The sequence below is a fragment of the Petaurus breviceps genome, unplaced genomic scaffold, assembly GCF_028583685.1.
Source record: "Petaurus breviceps papuanus isolate PSGF00001 unplaced genomic scaffold, PetGlider_PUasm1.0 188, whole genome shotgun sequence".
NCBI lineage: Eukaryota > Metazoa > Chordata > Mammalia > Diprotodontia > Petauridae > Petaurus > Petaurus breviceps.
Window position 1 is genome coordinate 35,935,693 of NW_027185804.1, and position 10,914 is coordinate 35,946,606.

Genomic DNA, 10,914 nt, shown 5'->3' on the forward strand with positions numbered 1-10,914 from the left:
TGAGGCTTAGAGTTAGTGTGACTTGTCAAGGTTCCACACAGCTAACAGGGGTCAGAGGTAGGATTTAGATCTGAGTCCAGACTCCAAGTCCATGGTTCTTTCCATAACTACGCCCAGGGAATGATTGGAGGCTCTGGAGCTAACCAGGATTGACACCCCTGCTACACACACACACACACACACACACACACACACTCACACAAACACACATACTCACACACTACACTCACACACACACACACACACCATGCCAGATGTCGGTGGAAGAAGGAAAGGGACTTAAGGAGGCTGGTTCCTGGACTGGAAGGTTAGATTCTGAAGGCAGGATTGGGGAGGGGAAGGGAAGTGGGTGGAATTAGAGTGGAAGGTGAGGCAGGGGAGGGTGGGGGAAATGAAAATCTCAGGGTTTTAAAACAACTTCTGCACTACATATAAATAAGACCTAGCTATAGTCTCTGGAGATACAAAAACAGAACAAAAGAGTCTTACCCTCAAGATGCTTACCTTGGGGGGGGGAGGGGAGGTTGTAAAAAACAGCATTTAAATAGATCAGGTTAGGGCTCAGTGAGTAAGAGCACCGGCTCCAGTGTCGGGATGACCTGGATCAAATCCGGGCTCAGATACTCAGCACCACACCCAGAAATAACTGGCCATGTAACCTTGAGCAAGTTACTTAACCCCGATTGCTTTAAAAAAAATAATAAAAATAAATAAATAGATCAGGCTGTGCAACATCGTCTGAGCTGGGGCTACAACTCAGGGGAACAGCACCTAGTTCAGGGGATGTGCATACAGTAGGAACTTAATAAAAGTTTGTTGAATTGTTGGATTGACTTGCAAGGCTTTTAGATGGAAGCCTACCCGGGTCACATAGCTAGTAAATGTCTGAGACAGGATTCGAACTCAGGTCTCCTTGACTCCAAATCTGGGCTGGACCAGGAAGGAGCTAAAGATTCAAAGGGAGGGGGGCAGCTAGGTGTCGCAGTGGACAGAGCACTGGCCCTGGAATCAGGAGGACCTGAGTTCAAATTTGACCTGAGACACTTGATGCGTACTAGCTGTGTGATCTTGGGCAAGTTACTTAACCCCAACTGCCCTTCCCTTCCTTCCCTCCTCCAAAAAAAAAAAAAAGATACCTGCTCCGGAGAGTTATCCCTGACCACCCAAGCCTCCCCAACTCTGCCTCTCTATCCTCAGACTGCCAAAGACACAGCACCGTGCAGTAGGAAGAGCCCTCAGCTTGGAAGTCAGACCAAGCTCAACTGTGAGGTCATTCCTCTGAGCCTCAGTTTCCTCCTCGGTAAAGGGATAAAAATACTTGCACCATCTACTTCACATGGGGAAGAAAGGAAAAGAAAGGAAAGAAAAAATGTGTAAACTGTAAAGAATCGTCAAATGGCCAGCCTTTGTACCTCACACATCCTGCTACCTGGAACTATCATTTAATTCCTTAATAGGCATTGAAAACTATAGAATACTAGTCAAAAGCAAGGTACAATTACTATATGTGCTCCTTGAAAACACACACACACATACACATACACACACACAGAAGAACTGATGATCCATTTAATTGATTTCTTAGAAAGTAAGCTCTTTGAGGGTAGAGACTAATTCAATTGAATTAGCTGCCAAGTGGTCTGTCCTGGAAATCCACTCAACAGGATGATGTTGGGCTTTCCCCTCCAGCAGCACCACCAGTAGTGGGCTGGGAACTGGGAGATCTGCATTCATTCCAGGCACTGCCACTGAGTAGCTGTGTGTCCTTGGGTGAGTCACACCTCCTCTCTGGGCCTCGGTTCCCTTAGTTATAAAATGGAGATAATAACACCCTTCCTACCTCACAGGGTCATTGCATTCCATGATTTAATATGCACCATGTAAATATTGGTTGTTTAATTATTGTTGTTAATGTATTTTTAGGAAATCTTGGAAAGGAGATGGGCACAAGACCTTCCCTCCAACCCTCCCTCCCCCCAAGGTGAACAAGTGAGGTTCAAACCACAGCCCTCTTCTCTCTGCCCACCTCCAGTGAGGCTGATTTATCCCTTAGCCTACTAAGCCTCCACATCTTTGCTCACCCTGTAAGGACCTCTCTCCTCTCTGCCTAGCTAATTCATAGTGCTCACAAAGCCGGCTCAAACCCCATCTCTTCCATGATTTCTCCCTTTTCACACCTTTAACAGCACTTGCCCTCCATTGTTACTGTTCACTTGTCATTGATCTTCAAGCCCCCATTTGGGGTTTTCTTGGCAAGGATACTACAGTGGTTTGCCATTTCTTTCTCCAGCTCATTTTACAGATGAGGAAAATGAGGCAAACAGGGTGAAATGACTTGTCCAGGGTCACGTAGCTGATGAGGTATGGGCCCTGGGAGCCCCCTTGAGCTCTTCTTGAGGTACAGGCTCTGGAAACCCCCCTTGAACTCTGATTAAATCATCTCATTTGATGAGGCATTTGCAGAGGCCATAATAGCTGCCTTACGTTGTGATTGGGCCCAGACCTCTGTTACTAGACTTCCTTCCCTTGAGCCTATCAAAATACCAATCCACCCTTGAACTGGCCTAGCCCCCCACTGTCTGTAGTCTCACACTATACTCAGTAGTTTCCCACCCTTAATCACTCATGGACTTCATTAACTCCTCCTGAAGACCCTCCCAAACTCCTCTCCTAGACCACCCTAGATTCCTCCCACAGCCTTCTGTATGTAAGACCCCATCTAGTCTCCGTGTGTGGGAGAGCACCCTAGAGTGACCTAGCACAGACTCACTCTGTGTCCAATACAAGCGAACTTTTCATAAACTTTACTTTTCTTTGGCTGAGAAGACGTGTATGGAATTCATTCGGCAGGACCCGGCGTGTTGGTATTTTGGGGTCTCCAGAGCAACCCTAACCCTCTTTATGGGTGACCTCTTCATTTTATATTTCCCTAATAGGCTCAAGGGTGGGAAGTCTGGTAACAGAGGTCTGGGCCCAGCCACAGTGTAAGGCTTATGGCCTCATGCAAATGCCTCATCAATGAGATGACTGAATCATCAATGAGATGACTGAATCGGAGTTCAAGGAGGGGTCCCAGAGCCCATACCTCATCACAGCTAGTAAGTGTCTGAGGCCAGATTTGAACTCAGGTCTTTCAGACTCCAGGTCTAGCATTCTTCCACCTACCTGCCTGCCCTCCATACCAAATAATTTAACATTTTTGATTCACCATCCTCACAGAATGTAGATCTAGAAGAGGTCTCAGAGGCCCGATAGTCCAACCTATATACAAGCAGGAGCCCCTTCTGCAGCATCTCTGCCAATAGCCAGCAGAGTCCTTCCAGTAATGGGAAGCTCACTACCTATATAGAGTCAGCCCATTTTTCTTCTAGAGCTCTAACTATTAAAAAGATTTTCCTTAGTTCCAGATAAAATCTGTTTTTCTCCAATTTCCAACCACTGTTCTTCATTCTGCCTTCTGGAGTTAAACAGGACAGGTTCAGTCCCTTTTCAGCCTCAGTTTCCTCATCTATAAAATGGGAAGAATCATTGTATGTGCAGGCCCTTCCTCACAAGGCTGTTATGAGTAAGGCTCTCTGTAAAGCTCAAAGCCTTAAGGAAACAGGATTTTGTTGCTTTTGTTGTCACCATTATTGCCCTCCTTATTCTGTCCCCTCCCCGCTGTGCCTCTGACTCCTGGCCTTCACCACCATGGCTCAGCCGACCTTGGGCTTCCTCGTTCTGGAAGGCCCATCTATTTTCTGCCAGGCCTACTCCTTTCTCCCAAGGCCTGTCCTGTGGGGAGGGCCCAGGCCAGCCAGCCTTCATGCTCCCCTTCACCAATTCTGCTGCCAACCTTCACAAACGACACTGGGTCACCCCCCCCCCCCCCCCCCCCCCCCCCCCCCTGCTTTCCAGCTCCTTTTCCCTATTTGAACATAAGCCTCTTGAGGACAGGGCTTCTCTTTCTTTTGCTTGTATTTCTAACTCCAACACTTAGCATAATGCCTTGCATACAGTAAGTGCTTAATAAATGCAGGAAGCCAGCCAGCTTGGCATTTACATCTCATAGGATCATGGGTCCCGAGCTGGAAGGGCCCTCAGAAGCCATCCAGTCTAGATGAGGGACTAAGGCCCAGACGGGCTGTGGCTTGCCTGAGATCACACAAGTAGTTACAGAACCAGAATTCAAACTCAGATTCCCTAACTCCAAATCCAGCACACTTTTCATGAGACCATCCACCCATGTGGAGAATTCCCCACAGGGAAACTCCCTCCATTGACTGGAATCTGTAACTTAACAATCTTAGAAAGTTGCCTAGGAAACTGAGAGGGTAAGGGACTTAACCCAGGGTCACACAGCTAGTCTCGGTCAAAAGTAGGCCTGGAACTCAGATCTTCGTAACTCCTAGACCAGCCCTTTGCCCACTAGTCAAGCCCAAGAGGAGGCCAAGTCCTCCAAGGTAGATACTGCTTCATTTTTGTCTTTCTATCCCCAGGGCTAGTACACCATAAATATTTAATGAACACTGAATGAATGAAGGAATGAGTGAACGAATGATCTCCTTTATTTCACATGCCTAGGTCCTTTTTTCTTATCTTGTAAACTCCTTGTAGACAGGGACAACATCTTTGTTTCCTTGCCTCCCCACCAGGTCTTGGCCGCTACAGACCGACCTTTCTGGTCTTGGTTGACCCTTTTAGACACAAACCCCACTTGTAAAAAAATGTGGTCCTCCTAGCACAGGGAAAAGCCAAGACGTGGCCGTCCCTGGCCCCGGCCTGGGCCCCTTCCCTCACTAATCAAGAAGCAGGCACCAAGAGGGAATCTCTAAACACTTAGAGAAGAAAGGAACCCTGTACCCTAAGTGGCCCGGTGGGGCTTGAGGAGGGAGAAATCGTGCCTGACAAACTCGATAGCTTTCTTGATAGAATTACAAGACTGGTAGATGAAGGAAACGCAAGCGGGGTAATATATCTTGATTTTTTAGCAAAGCATTTGATATGGTGCCTCGTGTAATCTTACAAAATTAATTCAAACAGGCTAGGCCCTAAGCACTCGTCAGTAGAAGCCTGAGAGCTGAAGGGCTCCTGGGGTGGGAAAGGTGGGGAGGGAGGGAGGAGGGGAGGGGAGGGGGGGGGGGAGGGGTGCCCAGGGCTGGAGAGAAAAGTAAAGGCACCTCCAGGAGGTGGTGGGGCAGGGCCTTAAATCAGCTCTTCTCTAACATCTTCATTAATGATCCCAAGAGCAGGAATAAACAGGCTTCTAATGAAATTTGCAGAGGATATTAAGTTGGAAGGTGTTGGGAACACCACTGAGGACAGCAGAGGTTCCCAGAGAGACCTGGGGAGACAAGAAGCCTGGCAAAAGTCACCGAGACAGGGAAGGGGGGGGAGGATGCCAGGCCCGGTCCAGAACAGTTAGAGGTTCTGGAGCTAAGATGAGAGGGTTCTGGGCAAAGCAAGGAGGGTGTTGGGGTGGGGGAGATGCCAATCAGTTTTGTTCCCTTCTGGGATGCCACCAGGGCTGCCCTGGAGCTCAGGAAAGATAAGGGAGAGGGGCAGGTGGGGCCAAGAAGAGACTTTCTTTGACCCCAAATTCGGAGGAGCCTGGGGGTTACACTTAACCACAAGTCTGGGGCAGGCAGGAAGACAAAAAAAAGGGAAGAATTTGGGGGAGGGAGCTGGGGCACCTGGAACCTAGTGTGGAAGAATGGGATGGAGGAGAGAGGAAACCCATGAGTAAACCAACACAGCGCCATAGCCAGCTGGCTGTCTCTCAGAACCTGAAAGCTACTGGGGGATCTTGAGGAGGGGTCACTTGAGAGCCCTGGGGAAGGTATAAAAAAGCCAGCTGAAGCTGCCAGGAGCCTCCCAGTTCTGCTCCTGGGCACTACCTGCCAGGGGAAGTGATGGGCATGAGCCAGAGTGGGGATGAAAGGAGGCAAAAGGGCAGGCAGGGGCTCATCTCCCAACAGAAAAATCAACCAGAGCATTGGTTTGCTCAGACCCAAAGGTCTGTTTCTGTCCTGATCTTTGGGGTGCCCCCAGAATCAACATGATGATCCCATCTTTGGTGCACACTGGACAGCTGGGGAGGCTTGCCAAGGATACCTTAGACTCATGGGAAAGTGGAAAGTAATAGATTTAGGGTCAAAGGACCTGAGTTCAAATCTTGCCTGTCACTCAGTACTTTTGTGTGACCTTGGGACACAGGGCCCCCATCTTTAAAAAGAGTGTGTCGGACTAAATGAGGACTCTCGCAGCTCTAAATCTATGCTCCCATGATTCAGCACCATCCTGGCCTTCCTTCTCCAACAAAAACCAAAAAAAGGGAATGGGGGAGGAGTGGGACCCAGAGATGCTGGCTGCCTCTGCAGATGAGGGAAGTGGACACCCCGCAGCTTGGGGGGGTTCCCCTGTATGTTTAGAGAACCATCTGTGTCCAGAACAGAGCACTCTAGTTCCCTCTCCAGTGACTTGGAGATCCCACATTCTGCTTGCCTCTAGACTTAAGCTACTCCATCCATGGGGCTTGCTGACCAGGCAGAGGCGAACAAAGGGAAGAGTCTAGCAGCATCTCTCAGTTGTCCAGTCAGAGAAATGGGCTTGCATGACTCCTCGAGGGAAGACAGCAAGTGTGAATCTGGTGTCTTGTACATTTTAGGGGCTCAGTACATATTTGCCGATTGAATGGATAGAGAGATAGATGGATGAATGAATAAATGAATGAGGCTGTAAGATTGTCCTCCTTTGGGGTCTGTTAATAGCACAGTGGCTGACTCGCCCTATAAGGGATTTAGGGACAAACTTCCTGGACAGATAAGGGGGACTTGCTGACCCTGGGTGTCCCTGTCTGCCAGGCCTAGGATTCTCTGGTCCCTAAAAGTTCAGCTTCAGACATGTAGTCTAGGTCAGCCTAGCTAAGAGTCTCACCCAAGAGGCAGGAGCCAGCCCAAGGACCACACAAAGAAGGACCTCCTCTGCCAAGGTTGTTCCCTAGGTCAGAAATAAAATGGGGCCCTTCCAGAGGGGCTGGGCCCCTCCTCCCAGGTGGTTGGTATGACTCCTGTCCATACTTTGTGCAGGGTGCCTTTACTATACATTTTCCCCCTTCTCACCATCACCACCACATCACTGATTACGGGGAACAAGTCTGTTTCCATGGAAACCATACAGTGACTAAGGGCTTCGGGACCTGCTCTGAACCAGATTGTGAATATCAAAGCTGCCCTGAGCCCTGAAGAGGGGAGCTGGGAAAAGCGAAGAGGGATCCTGAGATGAATGAGGGGACAGACAGGAAAGTGCTGGGAATGCAGACCCCAGGGGGGAGGAAGTCACCCATCAGGTACCTATCTCAGGGACCATCTGAGGATGTATCTTTGCTCACAGGCTCAGACACAGCCCTATGGACAGCTGGTCCTCAGGGGCCAAACCCGCTCAACTTTGGCTGCAATTACATTTTTTCCAGCTCAGTCCAACCTGGGCATTGTGAGTTGACCACGTCCATCACCCCCGACAGTATCTGTCACTGCCTCGTGAAAGATCTATGGGGGATGCTCCTTTTGAAGCTGTTTTTCCCAAAGGCAATCCTGGGGAGGCCAGCAGGTGGGGGTGGAAGGCCTGGGGCTGGGGAGCAGTGGGGAGGGGAAGCAGTCTGCAAGCAGATAGAGAACTGAGGAACTAAGAAAGATTCCCCTAGAAGGCACCCCTGCTGCACAGAGAAGAGGGAAATTTGGATTTTAGAAATCAAATATGTTTGTGTTCTGTGGTTTCAGGAAGCTGCAGAGGGTCTGGGGAGGAGGGGGGAGAGATATTAAATGATCCCAAGGCCAAAGCACTGGCTGTATACAGACAATCCCTCACAGCTCCTTTCTCCTCTTCCCCCACCTCAAGACTTGCCCTACCCCAGGGATTGTCACTAACCAGAAGGGAAGGAAAAGGCTGAGAGTCTGCAATCAGATATGGGCAGAAGATGGGCTATCCCCCCACCCAACCCCTAAAGGTCCTCCCAAAAATCTTCCTTCTCTCCCCCTGCCCTTGCAGGATGGGGAATTGCATGTCCAGAGATGGGGATGTGGTGCAAACTCTGTCTCTTTCCTGTCGATGGGCCCAACTCCTTTAAAGCTGCCAGGGATCATTTGAATTGATGTTTCCTAAAAGCCTAGGGTAGGTAACCACCCTCTCCCCATTCTGATTCAGTACCCACAGACAAAGTAGAGGGCAGACTGAATTCCAAGGGCTAACACCCTCAGCCCTCTCCAGCCCCACTGCTGCACTCAACCACAGCCCCCAGAAGCCTTCTTGTTCCTGGCCACCCAGCCCCAGTTCCTCGTTAGTCTGGGTTCCATCTTAAGCACCCACCCTGGAAAGCTCTGGGAGCCAGTGTTTGCTCCTTCGGGCTACTACCTCTGCCCACCCCACTGGCACAGTCTCTGCAAAAAGCCCATACAGATCTCCCAGCCCTATCTGTTGTCCTTGGGGGTTTAGGGTTTGTGGGGTGCCCAAGAAGTCTCCCTATTCCAAAGGACTGGCTTTGGGGGACCTCTCTTCCCCTGTCTGCCTTCTTTATTCACCATAGTTGAACAGGGTTGAAGAACGGGAACCAGGGCAGAAGCAAGGGGAGGGAAGGGAAGCAGAAGTGAGGGGACAGACAGCATCGTGAGCTCTGAAGTCCAGTCGGAAAAGCCAAAACCATGGTCCTTCCCCATCTCCCCCAAAGCAGCAAGCCATCATTGACCAGAGCAGGGCTTCTCCCCTCACCATCTGGACAGAGATGACCACTTGGGTTCTAGCCCACAGAGCCTGGAGGGGAGAGTGATGGCACCAGCACTTGGGGGGAGGAAAGAAGGCCTGGGGCTTTGGGGGCTCTCTCTGCGGACTTTCCCTTCCCTGTCTCATATTGACCAGGCTGAAAATCTGACCCTGCTTGTCACTCTGCTGAGTCCCCAGTCTCAGAGCCAGGGAATGGCACGGGAAAGTTGCATCCGAAGGGAGCTAAGCAGTCCTTGAGCGGGGCGGGTGGGTGGGGGTGGAAAGGGATGGACAGGGAGTCAACTAAGCCACGGCTCAACTGGTCCTAAGCCTGTTCTGGGCAATACCAGTGAAGGAAGGAAGGGGACCTCATTTGAGGGAACCGGACAAGTTTGCTTTTTCTTCTTAAGTCTGCGTGTGGGGTGTGGGGGATGGAGGAAATCAGAAGCACCTCATCCCGTCACAACACTCCCCCATATATGGCCCCAGCACCCCCAAGTCCTGGGAATTTCGAGGAGGAGCCCCTATGTCGGCAAAGCCCCCAAACCCTCCCCACCAAGGCTAAGCCTGCCTCCCTCCCTCCGGTCACCGATCATCCCTCTCTCTGGTCATCTCCCGGGCTTCTCTTCTCTGCTAGTACCGGTACGCGGGTCCCCAGACTAGAGTCCCCCCACAAACGCCACCGCCCTGGTGGCCCAGGGTGGGAGCGGGAAAGGAAAGGAACTCCGTGGACAGCCTGAGGGTGCCCCATGGGGATCCCTCACCCTCGCCCCAGCCCGATCGGTCCAGTACCTGGTCTGGGCTGCGCCGGGAGCAGCTGCAGCGCCCAGCGCGGGCTCCATCCCGCTCTGTCTCAGGCTCCGTCCGAATCCACGGGCGCCGGCGGCGGTAGCGGCGGCATCCTCCGCCCTCGGCCCTCTCAGCCTCCTCCTCCTCTTCTCGGATCTCTCTTCCTCCTCCTCTTCCTCGGGCTCTCCTCTCAGATCCCTCTTCCTCCTCCTCCTCGGCCCCTCCTCCTCCTGCGCCTCCGTGCGCCCCTTACCGGCCCCTTTCCATGACTCGGGGGCGCACGCAAGCCCCGAGCGGGTCGCCCCCGGGCTCCTCGTTCGCCGGGGCCCGCAGAAGTGGGAGGCTGCGCGGGGAGCTGCGATCCGAGGGTCGGGAGCCGGGAGCCTCCACTGCCGCAGCCGCAGCCGCCTCGGGAGCAGGGAGGGCCCGGGCGCGCCGCAGCGCCCGGAGTCTGCAGGAAAGAGCAGGAACAGCCCCGCGGTCCGAGCCCTAGCCCGGCCGCGCAGCAGCAGCGCTGCAGCCGCCTGCCCGCCTGCCCCTCCGCCTGCGCGCCTCCAGTCCGGGAACCGAGAGCTTCGGCCGCCCGAGCAAGCAGCCAAAGCGACTGGCGGGCGGGCGGGCACTGCGGGTTCCAACTCCGCCCCTTCGCCGGCCGGCCCCCCCCCCCCTCCCCCCCCCCCCCCCCCCCCCACCCCCCCCTCCCCCCCCCCCCACCCGCCCGCCCCGGCCTCCCCCTCTCTCCCCCTCTCTCTCTCTCTCCCTCTCTCTCTCTCTCTCCCTCTCTCTCTCTCTCTCTCTCACTCTCACCCCCCCTCCCCTTCCCACCGCCTTGGACCCAGGGGCACAGACCTCTGCCCTCACTCCTCACGTGCAACAAAAGCTTCAACAGGACCAGACTAGCGATTCTTTCACATCCCCAGCAGGATGATTGCCATAGGACCCCTTCTCCATCTTCCCAGATCCCTGAGCACCCAGGTCCACAAGCCAAAACATCATGCCAACATCTACCAGCAGCACCACCTCACAGTAGTGAAAGGAGTGGGCCTAAGTCACTCCCCTTTGGCCCAAGCCCATTGCTAGCCTTAGCTGTTCTCTCTTGGCCGAGGGAGTAGGGCTGCCCAGTTGGCACGTCTCCTCCACCACTACTCAGGGCCATATGGTGCTACCCACTACTCAAGTCGTGCCCTTCCCCCTTCCCGTGATGCATCCAGAGTCAGAACTCCTAGGCCACCTCTGGGGCTATGAATAGTATCCTCTTCCAGGGAGGAGAGAGTAAGAAGCCGCTGAGCCCCCCCCCACACACACACACACATCTTACCGCCCACCCCTACAACTTCCCTAAAGGCAGAGAAAACATACCTAGTGTTATTCTCAAATCTTCGCCCCTGAATA

General features: G+C 52.6%; 1 protein-coding gene across 1 annotated transcript in view; it reads right to left on the reverse strand.

Annotated features, from left to right (window-relative positions):
- The window catches only part of CHST1 (carbohydrate sulfotransferase 1), a 25,248-nt gene extending 15,241 nt beyond the window's left edge, over positions 1–10,007 (reverse strand). The window contains exon 1 of the mRNA XM_069090907.1: positions 9,526–10,007. The gene's annotated coding sequence lies outside the window, so the exon portion shown is untranslated. The remainder of the gene's footprint in view (positions 1–9,525) is intronic.
- Between the last annotated feature and the right edge of the window lie 907 nt (positions 10,008–10,914).